The sequence below is a fragment of the Bombus huntii genome, chromosome 1 (genome assembly GCF_024542735.1).
Source record: "Bombus huntii isolate Logan2020A chromosome 1, iyBomHunt1.1, whole genome shotgun sequence".
NCBI classification, from domain to species: domain Eukaryota; kingdom Metazoa; phylum Arthropoda; class Insecta; order Hymenoptera; family Apidae; genus Bombus; species Bombus huntii.
Window position 1 is genome coordinate 3,683,068 of NC_066238.1, and position 22,195 is coordinate 3,705,262.

General features: G+C 37.6%; 1 long non-coding RNA gene across 1 annotated transcript; it reads right to left on the reverse strand.

Moving 5' to 3' along the window:
* Positions 1–2,523: 2,523 nt before the first annotated feature.
* Positions 2,524–19,366, reverse strand: LOC126872592 (uncharacterized). Its single transcript, XR_007692068.1, has 4 exons — positions 16,311–19,366; positions 15,345–15,575; positions 5,595–5,776; positions 2,524–4,970 (listed from the first exon to the last, which is right to left on the reverse strand). It is a non-coding gene; the product is annotated as an uncharacterized LOC126872592 (long non-coding RNA).
* Between the last annotated feature and the right edge of the window lie 2,829 nt (positions 19,367–22,195).

The window sequence follows — 22,195 nt, forward strand, 5'->3', positions numbered from 1 at the left end:
TCCACTCTTTTTCTTATAAATCGTTTTTCTGTGAATCTTCATAATTCTAACTTCGAACGATCCAATATAAGCTTCATCCGTTTAACAACTTTATCATTTTGCATTTCTTTTCTAAAAAATGGGAGATGAAAATTTTCCTCGCTAATTAGTGATAGTGCGTGTCTTTGTAAAGTGTGCTGAAATTAAAATATGCGTACTAGAAAGCTTCAAAATGCGCAAGATATGATACACAACTTAAAAACGAATTAAAAAAAACTCCTGCCTAATTCTTCAACGCTGCAACATAAAGCAAAACAAGATTCTTATGGCAACCAAAAAATATTGTCGTAAAATACAAAGAAAAACAATAGGAAGAATATAGAAGAAACTAAAACTCGACTCAAGTTTCAACGTTACCAGTTACAGAGGAGACGTCGATGGAATTCAGTCGAATCGGAGAAAAAGAATTGAATTCCCATTCAATCCGTTCCGTGATTTCTGTTCGCGTTCGTAGAAGGTGTTCGAGGTATCGCCGACACCGGTACTTACCGTTCGATCGCTTATCGATCGGCGTAAATAGACGTGGATTAGCCTTAACGAGCTCCTAAGCAAATAAACCGACACTGCCGGTCAGCACCGGGAAAAGCCTTACTCGGTGAGGATTGAGTTACTAACTGAACGCCAGGATCAACCTGGTCGGGCATGGCGAACCTTAGACAAGGAATAAGAACGACCTTCCTTCATTCTCGAAACGCGGAAGAGGCAGCGGTCATCTTATAGTAAATCGTGAACTGGTTTTGCATAAGACGAAAACGAAACGTGGATTCGTGTTTGTTTTGTATTTCTTTTATTGTGAAATACGATTATTATAATTGAGTAAACATTAGTTTAACGATATTTCTAGGATTTTAATCTTGTGATTTTATGATGATTTATTGATTCATCGCGTAATCGATAGCGTAGAGCGTAAGCGATCAGAGCGATCCGCATTAGATTTCAGTTAGTAGCGTAAAACAGAAACGTTATATAATATTTTTCTAGTACAAATATTCGTGAAATTTACACCGTTTGCCAGATTTTTCTTTTCTATCTAAATAAATCCTCTGTGACAATCCTTAAAAAGTTAAAGTTAAAGTTACGAATGTTTGTGTGCTGGGGTTAAATTCAGGGTATTTAATTCTAATTTGCACTACACATCTTATGCAAACTATCTGTCTATAAGTATAGAATACAAGATAAAATACAGAAAAGTGAACATTTGAGAACACTTTCTTTCTATCAACGAAACAAACAACTTTCTGTATTTGGTATCCAAAATCAACTTTTGTAAATGAAGCTAAAAGCCGAATAAAAACGAATTTTTATTAAATCTAGATGAATTTTTTGTCACTTGCCTTTAGAAACTAAAGTCATGCTATAAAATACACCTACGTATTACACATAAAAATGGTGATGCACGAAAACTCAGTTCCAAAATGATTCAGTTGAAAGTAACCCACAATTCCATTAAATTAAAATTAACAGATTCATGAATTTACCAAATCTTACGAATTTATCAAATACATAAACAAGCTAACCACTACCAAGATACATCCATAAAGAATCCCGACTTCTCATCTCACGAAATCCGATCCAAGGAATCGAACGATTAAACGAATCGAACGACGAGCACGAAAACACATTAAAATCTCCGGAGAAAAGGAAAGCGACGATAGAAAAGTGGAAAAAGAGGGATTCGAAGAAAGCCATGAAAACGGACCGTGGGGACCGTGGTAACTGGGCAAAATTAAATCTCCATTAGGCGGGACGTATGAATTATGAAGACGCGAGGTGGAGTCGAGCAGAAAGGAAGGAGAAACTTCGCCTTAGCAGGGGTGGAGAAGCGGTAGATAATGATACACGTGATTTCTTTACGTATTCCCATCCTGTGAAAGCTCGCGCAGACTCCGGTAGAGCAAAGTTTTCGAAAAATACAGCAAGAACCTTCTGAACTGTCCGCGAAGCGGTGAGTGTATAGAAGCTGTGGTACAACTGGTTGCATAATTAGCGAATGATTGATGAGATGAAAGCTATGAGTTGCTTGTGAGATGGCAAGACGTTAGGCTCGCAAGGATGCTTGTAAAAGAGCGGAATGTTTCGTTTGTGAACGAGGTTGGATATCATGGACGACAGGCGTTTATGCATGCTTTGTTAGGTTATTGACAGTAACCTGTAGCTAAATGCAAGGCACGTACACCAAGTACGTGTTAGCTACTTTGTGCAGTCAGTTCCTGAATAGGAGAAACAAAGTGGCAAATGTTAAAGAATCGTGCTTTGCAGTTGATGCGAGCGGGATTGTACGTGGGTTGCGAGTAGAAAAAAGATACGTTGAATTTAAAGTTGTTCAAAGAAATGAATTATTAATATCGGTTAGAGTAAAAGCAAAAGAATATATTGAGTTATTATTTTAAGTAAAAAATTTTAATTTGATTTTGTGTATATTTTTAAATGTTACATTGAGAATGCTAGATTTTCTTCTTCTATCGTGTTGTACATTCGGTGAATTAACGCGTGATTCAATTTTCGTTGAATGTTTCGTGTGTACATGTTCGAAAATAAGTGTCAAATGATCAATATCCAAAGATCTTTAAAACACAAGCGTATAAAGCGATGTTACTTCATCGTAACAGTGCATAGAATATATCTAATAATAAATGGGGAGCAAACTGATTCGTTGGAATTTTCTACAATATAATTTGTCAATTTTCGCAATGTTTTATTATATTTTTATGATTACTTAGTTTCTATAAGGATTATTTACTCTTGGCATTAGCTAATAAACGAAGCCATTAATTTCTCACGATATCGCGATTCTCTTAATCATAGAAAATGAATTATTACATCAGGATTTTATCACAAATAAATCCTCTCCTAATCTTCTAAATTTATACACAATTTGACCTAAGAAACGTAACCTAATTTTGCGTGGATTTTTCTCAGAAATGTAGTTATACCGCTCCATTTGTTCGCATCAAGATTCTACATTATAATGCACAATACGGATCATTGAATGCAATCTCGCGGTCTTCGTAATCCATCGTGACGCAACCCACGCACGTCGTAACGGAGTTAGGCCGCTCGAAAAGTGCGAATTTCGCTTTATTCCCCGTGCCTTTTGGCCTGTATATCGAGCTATAGTTTTCAATCTTGAACCGCTGCCTACGTATGCTCGTACGTGTCAACTCGAGCGAACGAGCTTTCAACCTTTTACACATGTGACGGCAAAGCGTGCCGCAAAATGCGCGCGTAGGCGTAAGTTTGCAATTTGATCCCGCCGTGCGATTTGTTGCTACATTCTCCATAGAAGTAAATCGCGAAACTGCTTCGTTCTTGCACAACAACCATCTCTTACGAACGTCGATCCAATGGAAATTTTTGACATTAATTTAGTATACATCTTTTAAAAGAAAGGATCAGACTTTGGATATACATATTCTTCATCTGCATTCCTGTTTTTCAAAAGGTCTTGTACTCTCTGTTGAATATAAAGAAGGTTTGACGTTAATTCAGACACATTTGTTATCATAGGGATTGTAAGGTTATTTTTGTGTCTCTTTCGCGATTTTTAACAACGTTTCTCATATTTAACACTATTTTCTAAGTAGACAATTGAAATAATAAATGAACAGAGACGTGTAATAAGAAGATTGAATTAATACATATAATCTAAATACGATACAGGGTGTTAAATTATTTGGTGAATATCGTAAAAAGATATTTCGAGATATTTAGGTTAATACAGAACGTACTTTTTGAAATTAATGTTAAAAAATTTAATATTCAGTATACCAGATATATATATATATATATATACACACACACATATATAATCGTATATTTTTATTCCAATAATGAAATTTAACGTTTTAACCGAATGTTCTACCAATTTTCGAAATTTATTGCTGCTGTTATTTAATGGAAAATGTTTTTAATGTGATTGGATACAGGCAGCAAAGTTCATACGTATGAAATCAATACTTATTTGCCATCGAGATACGATACGTAATAATTTCAATATTGGTCGTTTGTGGTCTGTTTGATATATTTTTGGTGACAAGAAGATGAAAATATATTCATTTAGCGAGCGAATATATTTTCATACATATGAAAATGTTCTTCCAATTGGACGAATAATTAAAGTATTCTCTAGAATTCGTCGTGAATATCCAGATGAAAAGTGTATAGATATGTGTACGAAATCAATTTGGAACGAATAGCTTTTTATTATTTGAATGCGACAGCTCTTTTGTGTAACATTTTAATTGACGGAGAAAATAAAGCTTCCGTGTTTTCGTCTGATACTTTTCCTCTAAAATATGGTTTTTAGCAATGTCAATATTAATTATTTCCTGAAAGCGTCCGTATTAATTATTCCTCGATGGTGCTTCGTATTCGTATTGAAAAAAATTTTAATTGCAGATATTGTTAAAATGCATGTTTTAATTCATTCAATACACATTCAACGAATTTTCCAAAAAATACAAATATCTCACGTCCATATTGTAAAATTATTGTTGTTGCTAACGTAGCATAAACATATTTTACATAGTTATTCGACAGTAAATTTATTAAAAAGAAACGCACATGTCCATTTTAGCGAAGAATTTGATGAATATGTATTTTATAATGTAATGGTAGATAGATATATCTTCTCGGTTTAATTTCATTAAACAATACAACGCTGCTGCATATTTTACATTTTCTTTGGCCTTTCATGAAATTTCATTTCCATCGGTAGCGCATCAATAGTAATTTATAACCATAAACTCTGCGCATATATCTATACAGTACCGTGGTCTGTTCTTTTACTACAATTTCAATTACTTTTGATAAAATTTTGTTGCGTATTTATAATTGCTGACGCGTTGTTAATTTACAGAATCAACGAGATTTTAAACGTCAATCGAAACTCTTAGACCACATAAATGCCACGCTCGTCCTTCGTTTTGAATCTGAAAAGAAAAACTATTTGTATTAAAATTATTACTGGCTATTAAATTTTATAATTCATAAACAAATAACTCCCAAATCTATACAACCATCTTAACTATCTAAACGTAAGTAAATTTCTAAGTTTGACTAAATCGTATTATACGACATAACGTAATATGTATTATACCTTTAATAGCAATTATCTATGTCCAATTTATATCCAAAACTCATATCTAACACAAAAGTGCTCAACTCTAAAAATTCAAAATCCTCCCACTTATTCTATAAAACATTTGTTTCATCTTTTGTTATCCATTCAAGGGGAAAGAAGAAGAAACTCGAACAAACTTCGATAAATCCATCGACCACAATCCAATAAGCAACGCGTAATGATTTCGTTACTTAACGAACTTAACTTTCGTTAGTATCTGGTTCACTTTATCCTTATAATCAGTGCAGCACTTTCGATTCGGAATTTGTTCCCTTTTCCTCAAAATTACGCGTGTGGGCACACGTGGAATGTGCTCGTTGGTACACGCACGTGCGTTCGCGTGCAATTTATCACGCGAGATCGAGAGATGGCCCGAGGCAGCATCGTCGACGAGATAACGAGGAGAATTCCGTTTCATGGAAATCTTTGGTACCTTTATGGTGGCCGTTCGTCTGTACGCGAAGACGCCATGTTTCGCCACGAGGATCCCGTAGGAGAGGCGCAACGAGAAATATCATTTCAACCGTGCTTCCTCGCCGCTGTACGCTCCGATGAGTTAGTTTTCCGAGAGATACCAGGAATTTTGCATTGCCACGCTGCTTCGAGAAAGTTGCTCTGTTAATGCGAAAATACGTTGTACTTGAGAATAAAAATTTCTTACTTGAAGCGAGGAATAGTTGCTTTAGGAATTTTTGTACGTTAGTGTATTGCTTTCTAGATATGGCAGTTTGTCTTATTCTTATCGCGTGATTACGTTCATCAGGAAAATTTATTAGTAAGCACGTTGATTTACAGGAATTTAGATTTAGAGTTTAAGATAATTGAAAGGATGAATGTGCAGAGAAGAAATGCAACGAGAGAACTCGTGAAGTTACATTATTCGTACTATTGGTATTGAGCTGTAGACAGAGGTGAAGTTACTTTGAAAACGAAACCCATATATTTCTTTCACGATTCTATCTTATTCGATTTCTTTAAGGAGAGTAAAATACCACTGAATTTCTTGGTTTCCAGGAAACATCTAATTTTAACCTTAAAGGTGATATTTTTTCATAATTTCCTCGAACGATACCACAAAATATGAAAATAAGCGAGAAATGTTGAATGCTCTGGAACGAAGTTTAACCAATTTAATTATTACCAATATAATTAATTATAATCGTGATTTGCTCTTTATACTACTTATCCAATAATTTACGATACTTGAATGCATATTTGTCGGTCATTTGTGAAACGAATACCATACAAAGAATCATTTAGAGTACTATAAGGTAGTGAATGAAATTGAAAATGCAATAAACGAAAGGTGAGGTAGAGAAATTAACACCGTCCTATCTTATACTACGGTACAATGTGGCAACCTCGTGCTTAAATCAACAATGAATGTCTCGTGCACGTTTCAGCTACATTGTACACAAAACTCGATAGCTACTTGGTGAATGCGTGGGCGACAACCAGTTTACCGTATAATATTTAAGAGCAAAGAATTTGTCAACGACCTGAATTATTTAAATGATTTATGAGCCACAGTTCAGACCTTGATTATACGGTCCGAATGAACTATTGTTTCTTACAGCATAAACAAGCTTTAAGGTCACTCTTGAATAATATTACAGAGTATTCAATTGTAGGGAGTACGCTTTAGATTCACCTGAATTAGTTACCTGCTTTATCGTACAACATTAATTCCGCTGTTTGCTTGGAATAGAAATATATTCAATAACACTAGTGAAATAGAAAAACGATACAAATCATATTTTTAATAGTTATTAATACGATATAAATGTAATTAACTGCACAAGGATAGACATAAAGATTTCCTTTAATTTATTGTTCAAATTGTGCAGATGTAAGATAGTGTCAAAATGTCAAAAAGTTTGTCTAATTGCTATTAAAATTCCTTTTAATTTTCATTGTAAATATATTTATGTAATATCTTCGTTTTATGGACTAGTTTTCGCAGTTCACAGGTTATGAAACGCTATTAATACAAAACACCTTTGGTATAGCAATTTTGTTTTATTTAGAATTTATGGAACGAAGATTAGATCGTGTTTAAACAATCGATTCACAGTTTTTCAATTTCTACAGAGCCATATGTTTCCTTTGTGAAACCACACAAAGGTTTACACAATTGCTTTGTAAAACCTTTCAAAGTCTTCAATTGTCGCGTATTACTTCTCATTCGTTATACGGCATGAAAAGTCTAGAAAAACTCATAACGAATATAAAATACGATATTAAAATTTTCAATCGCTGCACACAAATCTTCGCTCTCGTATATTATTACCATTCCATTGGAGACGTAACTTTCGTAATTATGAACAAAATAAGCGAAGAAATTCTGCGAAAATATATCGTAACAAGCAAAATGCAACTATCAACAACGCAACGCAACAAATTTTCTTTCCAAAGTGACCGAACAAATTCTCGACGCTCCAAGAAATTAACTTAACGAACAAAATATGATTTTACCGAAATCTTCCACTGCCCATTGCAACGTTCCATCTCGTAGTTCCCACGTACGATCGTTAAAGCGTAATCCCTCGAAGAAACAAGCAAAAGGACATAACGAGAAAAAGTTCTCGAGAATCCGAAAAAAAAGAACGAAGGTAACAAGCGAAACAGTAAAATAGGGAAGCGCTTAACAGAACAAGCACTCGGTGTGTCTTTAGAAACATGGCAGTACGTAGTCCGGCGCGAGACGCATCAAGCACGAGGGTACTCGTTAGGCATTGTGATACGTTCTCTCGCGTGTCCGCCGGTTCGTCGAGAGGAACGGTGAGACACATACGGATAGAGAGACGTCGGCCAACAGAGAGAGAAGCAAAGTGTACCGGGTACAACGCGGAGATTTGTTTTTAAGCTTCGTTAAATGGCCTCTGCTTTTTGCAGCCGTGCTCGAGAAAGATTACCAAGCATGCAACTCGCGACTGGCGACTCGGTAACAAGGACTCCCCTTGTATGCGCCACACGAGTCGTCGTGCTGAACGTCTCAATCGTTCGTTCACGAGGACCACGCGGAGGAATGTCTAACGATTTGATTCTAGCTACGAGAACGAGGAGGAGTACGGATCGCCGAGCAGAAGCACGTCCAACGATACGGACGTTTCTTGCGATTCGTTTATCGAACGTCTTCCGTAATGATACTCTTTGCTTCGATAGCAGCTTCTTTTCGTCTTTCGAGAACAATGAGACGCGTTCTTGCGGCTTCGCGTTATCGGTGCTTTAGCGTTCACGAGGTTGGTGGTTCGAAGATCTCGTTACGTTTTAGAAACGTGTGTTGTTGTACAGTGGCTACGAAACGTTTCATTTTCATGGGATTCAAATTTTTCGATCGCTTTAATATACTTGTACTTGAGGCTAATTAATTAATATGTAAATACAAGGCTGTATCAATAATTTTTGTAGCTACTTTATTATTGCAGTTGGACGCTAGCTTGAACATTTGAGAGAATTTTGTGCTGCAATCTTGAAACAGAATATCGTTCATTTAAGCTGATTAGGAGACAAATATAATTAAAGTTCAAATGAACAGATGCCAAGAGCAGGAGTTCGTGTAATCAAAAGTTGATTGAAATTTTGTTACAATTGGAAGAGTTCAGATATATATAATTCTATTATACCCTGAAAGTTAAACGAGTTAATACAGGGTATCTCATATTAATTTATTCACGAACCTGTGAAATTTTCAAGTAACTTCTCAAGTAAGTAGCTTATTCCGAGACGATCTCATTGCGAACTACGATATGTTAATTTATTAAAGTCATCCAAGTACTTACGAGTTTTTCGAATATAAGTTTGCACGTGTAAGAAAATTTCAAAAAACGATTCGAGAAGTCAGGAAAATTAATAACGTGAAAGTTGAGGATAAAACTCATCGTGTCTAACGGTATTATGGAATAAAATCTTGACGATGAAGCGCAAGAATTGAAAATTATTTATCGGCAACTGTGTAGTGGAGAGTAGCAAATCTATTTGATTCGAGAATATTGCGTTGTTCGTTTAATACTGTGTATTATTTAGCGTGTTATTAGGAAATATAAATTAATATGTTAGTTCTTTTTTTTACTAATCAATTCCTCGTAATTATCTTTTCTATGAAAATACGCGATATGTATATATTTTAATAACAATTTCCTAGCTGTGAAGCATAGATTGTGCATACTTGGAAGTTTTCTATTAATAGTTACATACATAAACGTTATTAGCATCGCTGAATAATTTACGTCTAGACGCAAAAGCTACTTCTTACAACCACCATTAGAATGCAATTGACGTATAAAACATTTTCTAATAATAAAACTATGCGCGAACTAAAGAATGCGAATTATCTCTTGGAAAAGCAGATCTTCCTTCCACTGTGGCTCGAGTATACTTTTACGACTACTTTAATTTCAACGCACTCTAATAATTTGTAATTATTCACGGATGATACCAATTTCATCGGAGCAAAGGAAAACCGATTATCATGTATTCCCGATAAACTACGGAATTCTTCGTAAAACCACATGGCAAAAAAGCGGTTGACAGCATCTATTTAGCGTAACATAACGTCTATCTGGTGTGTCCTTTGCGTTTATCGAATGTTTCTGCGAACAGATCCGCTCTCGTCCAATTTTCTGCAGTTGCACAACATATCAATCGCAAGCTTGTTGCCACGATCCTCGAACGTTCGCAACGCGACGATCCGTGGAACCCGCTTATTCGGTCTAATTTATCCGTGGACAGACAGAGAAAAGGAAAGGGAGAGCGAATGGCGAAGACGCGTATGACGCGTAATCGTGGCCACGATTTACCAAACGAATCGATCTCGCTGAATAATTCATGCTCGTCTCTCGCGGTCCAACGTCTTGATCCACGATAAATGAACTTTTTTTGCTCGACTCGCCGCACAGAACGATAATGATCCGTAATCTCGATAATAACGGCCGACAGTGGCGGGAATGGTAATTTCTCGTGGCATTGACAGAGGGTAATCTTAAAAGCTCAAACGGGAGAGGATCGACGAGTCGTTGACCGTAAATCGTTGCATGGCGAAGAAAGAAAGCATCTCGAAGGATTTGAACTTTCTTCTTTCTCTTCTTTTTCCTTCTCTCGTTTCTTTCGCTCTCCTCTGTTTTCTTTTGTTTTTATTTTTCTGCCGGAAGATATCGGGACTGCGTTTGGTCCATTTAAGACAGCCATTCCAGGAAATATCGCTGATATTTCGAGGAACGGGTTCGTCGACTACCGCGTCATTGTTTGGATCGTTGCACGCGTTGGCCATTCTCGTTTCTGCCGCTTGTCTGTCGGTCGATCCCTCTCCTCGATGGGTAGTCGCTGTATCGTGCAGTCGCGTTTATGATTATTGATTCCATGCGCTCGAAGTACGGACATTTTTTGTTTTTCGAATTTTAGAGAGAATTTGATAACGTTGGATCGTCGAGTTGGGCTTGATATTTGATGTCGCTGTTTGTTAATAATTACGGGTGATGATGAAATGGATAACAATAGTTGTTATTGTAATTTATGAATATGCTTTTGGCGAATTACAAATTGTTTAGATATCGATTCGCTGAAAGTTTAATTCTGGCATATTAATAATTTCTTCGGGCATGTAATTGTAATTATTGGTATGGTTATCGATACATTGTTAAACTCGTACTTAATAGACGAAACAGAAAATATTTGAAATTCTGAATAGAAATATCCTTGAAAATATTATGTTAAATCGTAATACGATGATCCCCGTAGTACAAAAGCAACAGAAGAATAAAAGTACCGAGGAAAATTAGAGAAAATAATATAAAATTACTCTGAATTACTGTCCGAAAATTACGATTGTGTTTTAAACTGTTATAAAAATATCGTGAACGCAAAATAACATTCTTCAGCTTTAAAATATTACCATGAAGTATACGTATGCCAAGGTGTTTAACCGCTGTTTATTGAAACCGGACTCGATGAAATGGAGTTTCAGATCGAACAAAAACAGGGAGATGCGGATGATGGGTGAAGAGGAAGAAAAAGTAGTGGGTAAATTGTAATTTTGTTAAATCATAGGAATCGAGTTCACTGGCTACCGTGTTGAAACCGGTTGAAATTCTTTGTAGAGAGCCGGAGAACCTAGTTCCTAGACGAGTTATCGGGACAATTTTACAAAATAGCTACTGTAAAGTGGTTCGCCCACGATCATTTAGTATCACTTTTTTAGAAGGCAACGTGTATTTCCTTAAATTTATTTATTTCAAAAATTCCATGTAATAATATATCAGTTTCAAGAGGTCGTTGTTGTTTAATTTTAAATTACGCATATGTGATAATTAATTGTATTTACTGTTATTTGTTCAACATCGATATTAGTTTAATGTAGTTGTTGGCAATATTTACTTTTCAGTTTGTTAATTTTCTGATGTATTAATTTTTAACAATGTAAACATTATTTGACAAAAGTTCGTAATTTATCGTTCGTGAAATATATAGTGTATACTCACGATGTATTTAGTACACGTTTAGCGACAGAAACTCATTATCAGAGAGTAATCAGTTTTGAATAGTGTTATTGTAAATCATTAAATCGGTTTACAATCAGGTTACGAACAGATACCATAAGATAAGCTATTTCTATCGATTATACGTTCTTACTGCAGAAACAGACTCATTTCCGCTGCTGTCGCATTCTATTAAACATGTATCTGAAACATGAACGAAAAGATCTTGCAATACTTTCCTCGATTTGTAATTTGTAAGTTCTTAGTACTTAATTCTTGCATTCTCAATCTAACAATTCTTTAATTTAAGATCCATCTCTTTCGAACTTATTAATTTCATTTTATTTAAATTTACATCTGAATGAGATTAATTTTGAAGCTTTGCAAATTAATTTTTCTGACTTCACAAACTAATTCTACACATTGTAAGGCACGAATTAATTTAAAAAGATAATACAATTTCTCGTTTGAGAAAAGATCAGTCTGCAGACGTACGAAACAACGTTCTGTACGCTCGGTTTCAGCTTATTGTTTCCATCTGCAAAGACAATAATTACGCGCATTCGTATTTGTTTCCCTCCGCATGGTCTGCATGCCTGTTGATTTATACACGTCTATATAATTTCTTACAGTTGAACGAGAAACGAGAATTACACCGATTATTACAGAGTTCTCGTATAATAACGGGAAACGATCACTTCCATTCGCATTCGTCATAACGCAACGCGACGTTTCCTCGCCATTTCTGTTGTCGTTGTTGCTTCTTCTTTCTCGATCGTTTCATTTTCTCCTTCCTCTTTCCTTTTTCCTTACGAAAATTGTACATTGTCGTTTATTCTAGAAATTTAGTACTCGAAGGGTTTCGTGGTCTCGATCGACCTAACCACTCTTTTTCTTCGCGCAGTGCTACGTAGGTTCTTGTAATTTTAACGAAAAAGCAAGCACACGATGGAACGTTTTATGGCAATTTGCTTTCTTTTGTGAGTCGGTGTGTCGTTGAACGTTGCGGTGGCAAGACCGTATGGAAATTGCGAATTTCCTGTGTAATCACGTGCTACATTAAATCATTCCAGTCCTACTTGTTGCACTATTATGTTAACGATCACGGCCAATTCTTTCCCCCGTTCCCATGTCGAGCAAGCCTAAAATTTCGACTGACGAGCGATCATGATTGCGTAGGCTTTGAGAATGTATTATCTCTTCCTGTTACTATGATGTGGTAATCGAAAGACAATTTCGCGACGTTTATTGCCGTCATTGCACGGATTAGAAGCAATTTGTATGCCATTTCTGTGCATTAGAAGCAATTTGGCTTTGATTTGAAAAACGAATTTTGAAATTTGGTTTGATAGTGTCTTTTGCATTCTTACAGCATTATTATGAGATTATGTTGTAAGAAACACGAAGACATAAAGTCTCAGTTTTTTCTGCAATTCGTGCGGCTAAAATATTTCATTTTATTTTATTCTTGAAGTATTCGTATTTCGCGTATAATGTCTATTTTCGATATTTTTTGCAGGTTTTATTGAAATGTATTATATCCAATAAAAGGAATATTCTCTTCTGTATATCAGCTTTGTCTTGAATATATTAAAAAAATACGACAGACCATATTAATATTTATACGATATTCTCTCTTATCGTTCGAAGGAAGATATTATTGTTTATGATAAATCAATTGCTTTTTCAAGTTGTAACACAGAAACCAAAGTATTTACGTATTCCGTTTGAAATTTTAAGATACGCTTCAACTGCAACAAACAGATGATCTCGAAATCGTAGAACTCAGATACGATGGTTCTATTATTAACTTATTCTTTGAAAAAGACACACTTGTACCACTTTTCCTCTTATATTACGTTATTGTATCCAGTTTGGCAATCTTTATGTCAATTGATTAACTCCGATTGGTTCGAATGAATTCAATTTAAAAACTTATCATTTTGATTTCTAGGTAAATAAAATTGAATATGAAATTGTCACAAATTGTTAAATACAACTCTTTAAATTTCCTTCTCTATACTTTTTAATATAATACTAATAACTAATTTTTTAGATAACGTTTTTTAACAATCTAAAATCCAAACAAACACTAGAACCATAACTTCAAACACGTAGATTAAGACGCTACAACAAATTCATTTATTTTACTGACATTGGTGATATTTTTTCTTGCTAAGCCTAAAGTATATATAAATTATATTATAATCTAATCCGTGCCGCGTAATATAAATCCAACAAATTGGATTATTCTGTGCGAAGTCCAAGGTAGAATTTTAATACGTTAAGGTTTAACTGTCTCAAGTAATTCTACGACAACTCGATAACTTGCAGTGCGTCTTGCAATCGAATATTTTTCGAATATTCCTTGTAGTTGATTTGATGATCGTGTTCCTTCGATAAAGATCCTGCGCGTGCTCGCGCGAACAATCGACGACCCGGTTACATTGCACGCGACACGAGCGTGATTCACGTAACCCACTATTTTGTAACCTGTTTGGTACAGGTCCCGCATCCTCTCGTGCTCATTGTGCCCCGGTAAACTTATCGTCGCGCCACACAACCACGCCACACACGAAGAGAGAACCAAGCTCATTTTTATTTTTTTGTCGGCCGGCACACGAGCGGCCAACCGATCGATTCGCTTCGAATATCTCTTCTTCCTCTTCTTTCAGTTTCTTCCATTCGTGCGTTCTACCTCTCGACGTTATCGTCTCTTCAGTTTTTACCATGGCATGGAATTTTTTAGTGGCAGGTGTTTTAGGTGAAAAAGTTGGAGGGTGGAAACGTGGAATAACGAGAGGCTGTCTTTCTGACAGACAGGTTTCTATATTCCCTTTGTAGAATGTTCTGGGGAAACGGAAGTTGTGAGTGACTGTAAGAATGCGTTTTCGTCATGCACTATCGACTAGAAGTTTCGTATCATTACGTGTTTCATTCGATTCAAATTGAAAAGAATCTTAAAAAAGGAATCAAATTAGAATTTTATCTAAGGAAACACATTGACGAGAAATTGGATCGAAGTGAAGGATATTTGTATTGGTATTTGTAATATTAAATCATAAGTGATTCAAGATAAAGACAACTGGAAAAGTATCTTCACATTCTGGGCTGATTGTGCATATATTGGTGATGATCGGTGAGAATAAAGAAAGGCCACAGTGACTTAATGATCTGAAAACGTAGGAGAGGTACTCTAGCGATGATTTTATTTCAGTTTGCTTGTTGTTGTCGTCGTTAGACGTTACAATTATTTCAATATTTTATCGAAGAATATGAAAAAGCCCACCTAAGAATATGAAAACGTCGCGTAAATTATACGACTCAGAAATCCTTTTTTATTTACTTATTCCATGTAAAGGCAATAAATTCAAATTGACGAAGAATATTTTTTATATAATGTTATAGATATTAGCAAATCTATCTTGAAGTTAGAAACTCATAAGACGACATTACGTATCTAGCATTAAAATCACAGAAACTAGAATATTCGTTATTTTCATTAGCTATTAAAGTTTGATATATTATGATACGTTTGAATCGATATTACTAAGTGAAACGTTATTTTCTTTTTGTACGCTCCATTTTCCCATACAACTGTCTTGACCATTGTTAATTACACGATAATCAGGGTATTATGGCATTGTTTGAAATTTACTGTTCGTTCTTGATTCTTTAAATATTCGACATTCTGACGAAGCAATCCGTACCTTGATCCTTGAGTTGAAGGGTCGAAGCCACAGTGATTCAGTTGTTTCTTGCCTTCGTGATCAGTTGATTCTTACCAAACCGGTCTTGCAACGGGTCCTGGATCCATCGGCGAGGATGTAAAGGAGTGGGTTACGGCAAGAAAAGAAAATAAGTATCCTCGAACTTCGTTTGACGTCATGGAGGTCAATATCACCTGACTGAATCAGAACCGGGTGCATTTCGTCATCGTCCTGTACAAAAAGATTAATTTTCCATTCAAATCTTTCGAAATAAAATATCATTTTCTTTTTAATACTATGTAGTAGAGGTGCTTTTTCGTTTAAAGTCTTTGAAGACAACAATACTGGATCAGCAGTATACCACAATAATCAAATTAAGATTACTTCCTTTTTAGATTATTTTAAAATACTTAGTGCGTGTTAGTTTATCACAAAGTATTTAATGAATTCAAATTTCTACGTATGATCATAATGTTTTTATCGTGGTTTCAGATTGTTTTACAATTATTCATAGGTCGTATTTTCTAACAATATCGATAGTGCCACTAATATGTTCAAGTAAGACAATATGTGTTCGAAATATTTGGAATATAATTCTCACATTCGATGATGAATATCTGATCTTTGAATAATAAACATAATAATTTATAATCCGAATATTTCTCGACTTTTATAGACAGAGCACTATTTACTTTCAAATTGTACACGAAACTCCATCTTATTTCACCGTGATCGTCTGTCTGAACGTACCAGAGAAACATCATTCCACGTTAATTCTCATCCTTTATTTAATTTAAACATTCAAAAGCTGAGATTGACCCACATATAACGCATTCCCAAATAACATTTCAACTTCCATTTTACTTCTCGTTATTTATCCTCACAAACGTATTACAAGAACCGCCGCATCCACTAACATAATACAAATCCTATTTCAACCTACATAAATCAAAATTTCCAACCAACCATTCTCGGCTACCACGCAGACCGAGTAATTCCAAGGATAATTCGAAAATCATCCCATGCGTACAGCAGGGTGGGCGCGTCATCATGGAGGGCGCATGTTTCGTCCACAATCATCACGAAGGCGATCGATAGCGGCATGATGGCGCGCGATTCCAAATTATCGGATCGTTCCACGTGCAGACTGGTCCTTTGATCCGAGACTCGTTATGCCGGCAAGTTCGTTGTCCTACTTTCAACCCTCTCTTCGCCTGTGAATCTCTTCTGGTCTGGCCCTTACCCTGCTGATCCTCGACAACAGAGTATCATAAGGGGATGGGAAAGAGAGACGGACAGAGATAGAGGGCGGAAAAGAGGAAGAGGGAACCGGTAGAGCGAAGGGGTGAGTGGAACCACCCCCGCGATCAATACGGTAATGACGCCCCCGTTCCCGCGATGTTACTATGCTAAGCGTTTCGCTGTTTTATACCCGCGAATATGCCGCACTCTCGGAATCTTCGAGCTCTTTGAACTCGATTCATCGTGCGCTGCCTTTATCGAGTCATCTCCTCGTCTTTTGCAGCTTCTTCTTTTCGTACCGAAGTCAATGGCGTCGATACGCCCTTTTCAACGTCGCTTTTCCACGATATTCCAGCGTCGAGCTTGACGTTTAAATCGTTGTTTGAAGTTTGTATATGGAAACGTGGCCGATTAATTAAACTTGGGACACCGTAGGATGTGTAAAGCGAGTAAAGAAGAGGCGTTTGATTTTTTTTCACGCCGTTTACATTATTTATGGCACGAGTTGGCCCGTGAGAAGAGTCAACGATCCGACAGATTCTAATCGAGAGAAGTGGAGAGCTTATTGTGCATCGTGGTTCTCCGGCGTTGCGGAATTTTAATGGATCTGTGGCTGATTGTTTGCTTGTTGCTCGAGTCGTTTAATAGCAGGAAAATCGTTAAAGAGTCTTGTACGATTAACGTAGAATTTTTGTATGTTGTCTTAATTTTAGGTTGATTAAGTTGGAATCAATTGGCGATGGGGTGGTTAAGCGTTATCCATTTCTAAATGATAAATCTTATGGAAACATAGCGTTGTAACGTGTGCTGAATTATTTATAGGTAAACTCGGAATATTTATTTCATGTTCTTTGAAATAAAACTTTTGCTTCCTTGTACTTCTCGAGTGTTACCTATGTGCATACTTTGAATGTTGCAAACATATTTATATGGACAATACCAAATTGCACTTGCATTTTATTGGCATTAGTAAAATTCGCTTCTCCTCCGATACTTCTCCTACTTACAACTAGAGAAAAGCTATAATCGGTCTCGATTAAATGTTAAATTAAACCTTGTACGTACACATCTATGAACGTTATCTGTTATCTGTTCAAACTCTGGTCCTTGAAAAGCGTCAAAAAATATTATTTCATTAGATACTTGCTATTTTCTTTCTATATAGTGTATACAAATGTTAGGAGAATTGCTCAAAGTCCAGTGTGTAAAAGATACGAAGAAATATTATTTCGTCTGATAAGCACTTTCTATTTCTTCTCTATAGAGAGTGGAGTTATCTTCTACAAGAAAGAAATAGACACACGTTTCTGAAATACACTATCAATTTTCCTGAAAGCTGAATACAGTTCAAAATTCATGTTGTATCCGAAGTATCTACAACTTTCTTGAAAACTTTGTCAGCATCCGCTAAAACTTTCGATAAGGGATGTGCTTACATCAGACAGCGATACGCGAAGAAGTCATACTTGTTGTTACATGGCTACATCGTTCACCGCTGAAGGGTTAAACGGTTGAAATTCGTGGAAAACAGGGTCATGAAGCTCGCGTCAAGAAGTTGGAGAGACGTTCGCCTCTCGAAATTACGTTTCGCCTCGGAGGACATATCGCTCGTTCTCCACGATCCACACACCGTACTGGAACGCGAGCGCGCTGCCAACGAAATTCCAGCGTAATTTCCATAGCTTTCGGCGGGGCAGGTGATATTTTATCTGCGGTTACGTGGATGGAGCAGCGGGAGAACGTCACGCGAGCTTCATCCCCGGCAAATTGGCCTCGGTAAAAATGCGCCGCCTGATCAACATCTACAACGAGCCGGTGTTAATGCCCCCGGCCCACCTTCGAACTTCCCGTTCGAACCTCGTCGTTCGGTTACGTCGCCACTGCCGCCGTTGCGAACGATAAAGCGTCTCCTTTTTACAGCCAATGAGGCGAAAAATTGCTGACCTCCTCTCCCTCGGCGCACCCCTCACACGATTTTCCAATAACTCGTTTACTATCGGGCCGCCACCCTCCTGGCGCGCGCGTTTCGGTCTGGGTCTGTTCGAAAGTCTCATCACGTCATCGACCCTTCGATCGACCACACTATGTTGACGCTATGTATATATATAAATGTATATAAATGTTTTCTTCGTGTATTTCAGGCTGATGATTTAAAATTAGAAAATTATTTGAAGAAATCGAAGAATTTCTAACGGGGTCGTCGCAAATAAAGATTTCTATAATTATGAAATGAAAAATTAAGAGAGACGAATCAATCTCGCTTAGGTTGGTTGTAAATGTAATTTTAAGCAAGTGACGCGCTACGTACGAAGATAAGATGTTTTTAATCTATAGAAAGAGAAATTGCACGAATACCACGTTATTAGAAGATGCAAATAAAATAGCTTATCGAGATGAAAAAATGTATCGGAATAATAGATACTACGTGGAAGTCTGTTACGAAAATTAGAAATGCAAGAAGAAGATTTTATAAATTAGAGAAAGCTACTATCTTGTACTTATTGAAACAATTATATTTCATGGTCACATTTATATATCAAATCCTACCTAGTTAATTACTCTTTCTCGAGCCTCTGTACAAAAATAGTCACCAAAGGAAACGAATAAAAAATTAATGAAAGAAAGGAATAACGATTTCGACATTCCTATATCTACTATAAAATCCAAAATATGGTTGACGCACTAATAATTCCCAACAACCCTTTCGCTAAAAACCGCAGACTCTAAACAGCCTCAAAACCAAATACACTCGTGCCAGCAACCTTCGCCAAACTCCCAGCTTTAATTTCCCCGTGAGTCTCCTGGTTTCATCGAACCGGAAGGTCACGGTCGCGAGTAACTAGCTCGAAGTAGGTCTGGAGCACGCTCGTTGTTGCGACAGAGACCATTCAGCTCCGCTCTCCATCCACCGTTCATCGAGTATACGGTAGACAGAGACAGTGTCGGTAGTTCCAGTTAATTTTCTGCCGGCTCACCTTCATGGAGCCGGCGGCGTCGCGCGTAGAAAGCACATCGTGGGCTGCGAGCGGGGCAACGAGGGGGTGGTCCGAGGGGGTAGAGGACGAAGGGTGATTAGCGTGGTCCGCATGCGCGGTGGTGGCGGCAGCAGCCAGCAGCTAAGACCACGGGCGACCCGAAGCCCCCCTTTTCGTTTTGGGGGGGATGACCGAGGAAACGGGCCGCGACGAAAGGGGGGAGGGTAGGCGTAGGGGGAGGGGGCGGGCGGTGTCGACGGGGGTAGAGGAGGAGGAAGCAAATTAATACGGGCGAGCAAGAGGGTCCAGCTAACGAACGAACCGACGCCAAGTCTAGTACCGACCAGCGCCGCGACGCCTTGCAATCCTCTCTCTCCCTGTGTCTCACCCCGTCGTCGTCGTCATCGTCGTCTCGTGGCGCACAACAGGAACCTTCGATTCGTTGTTTCGCAACGTGCCACTGCTGATTACCATCGGATCATCGTCACACGGTGATGTCGTCACGATGCGATCGTTTTGCCCCTGGAATGCTGGAACATGGAAGTAGGATGGGACGCGTGAACACCGTAGTGAGAGCGTACAGTGTGCACGGGCCATAATAGATCAATCGTTTAGGCGGGGGAAGAGTTTCACGGGGACACGGTGAAGTGTGAACGTAGCTTTAAGCTTGACACGGAACGGTGATACCGTGACAGTGACGGATGCCGATGGGTTTTGGCGTTTCTTGGTTTTCCGTTGATTTCGCTACCAGTTAGATTGGGTGTGCAAGAGGAGGCTGACTCGGCTTTTTGCAAACGAGCTTCTGGCTCGTGGAGATGGCGTTTTGTGAATCTTCGGCGTTTGGGTGGAAACGGTCGTTTCTTTGTTGCCGTGACACGTTCCTTCAATGAATCGTTGTCTTTTGTCAGCGAGTTTTGCGGATCGTTATTTAATCGTAAGAATTATCGTTTACGTTTGATACGGTTACAAGTATGGTCGAGGATTATCAGTTGCTGGTTGTGTATATTTTAACGTTCGACAAACATACGTGACTGGCACGTGCTGTCAATATAAGAAAACCAAATGATTCTTACGCCTTTTAGTACGAAAAATACTAGACTGTTCTAGTATTTTAAGAAATATTAATAGCTTTGTGGAATTTCTAAGATATTCTTGAAAGGCATACATTTTAAAAATATTTCGAAGCAAAAGATATCGTCATAAATTATCAACGCGCTTTTTAATTTACTTTAATATTCGGAGACGTAACGAGTGACCTTTCTTCATCTTGAAAAATTCGTGAAACGCGTGCAGAATGGCAAAGAACGCGTGCGGCTGGTTCGGGCCAGCAAGGCGACCGATTAACTCGCTGTTAATTAGTCGATCCCTTGCTTCGATAGCGTGATTAACACCCGTCTGCCCTTTCCAGTGGCTTAGCCCCGCCCCGTACAATGTATTTCCTTCTTCGAGCACCGCCATTTTGCCAGTTTACACCTCCCAAGATCGTAATCGAAGCTAATTTCCGCGTGGTCACACGAAAATTCTCATTGCGTCCAACAAAGGAGAGAGAGGAAGAGGAACAAAGAACAACGATGATCGTACGATTATTCTTTCAATGTTATCCGTTCGTCGCAACATTGTTATTCTTTCATTGGTATTCGCTCGTCGCAACATTGTTATCTTTTTTTTAATTTGCATATCCGTGCGCGACTTACTTTTCCCATCTGATACTTGCTGATGCGTTCTAACTAGCCCTAATAATATAAGGGCCCTAGTTACATTTATTTATTTCAAGTTATGTAAACTTATGTCTTTCTCTTTCAAGGAAAAGGTTTTTTCTCCTTTCTCTGTTAGCAAATCTCTCGTTGTGTATTTTTCTATTTCCATTCGACCTTTTCCCTGTGTAAAAATATAAAACTCTGAACTTTCTCCGCATTCCTGTAATCATAATTCATCAATAGTCTGATAGGTATGGACGTGGTTAAGTTTACACGTGATCTGCTTAATGCAATATCTATAAAAGAGCTGCATTTTTAGAGAAACTTTGTCCAAATGAGATATTAATTCGGTATTACAGAAATATTAATGACACGACTCGATATTTAGAGACCTAGCAGTATAGCTCTATAATTCATAAAAATGTTCACTGAAGACCTGCTTTTTCCAATCTTCTATTAATCAAGAAATTTTTTAATCGATCACGTATAAAACTCTCTGCCCCTTTGCTTCCTATTTCACCTTTCAACCCACATTTCGTTCAGAATCTTTCACTTTCTCAAACAAATATCTTCCCTTCTCGATCTCCTCTCACCACTTTGTATCTCCAAACTCCTCTGCATCATCTTCCAATATCGATCTTCATCGAACCACGTCGATTAAACCGATCCACGTTCTACCACACCATCTCGACCCACCTTGAACCATCACGAACTCACTAGAAAGCATATGACCTGAGCCATCGTGGCGAAGGAAACTGGCGATTTTCCGTGGCAGCGGACGAAATCACGAAACGCCCGGAGAAACGCGTATTCTTTCAGACGTTCAAACGTCTCGGACCAGCACTTTGTTCCTCTCGAGCTGACAGAATCGAAGAAGAAGCGAGCGGAGCGAGGCGGCCTCTCAGGAGAAAGCCAGTCGGCCCTACAGTCTCATTTT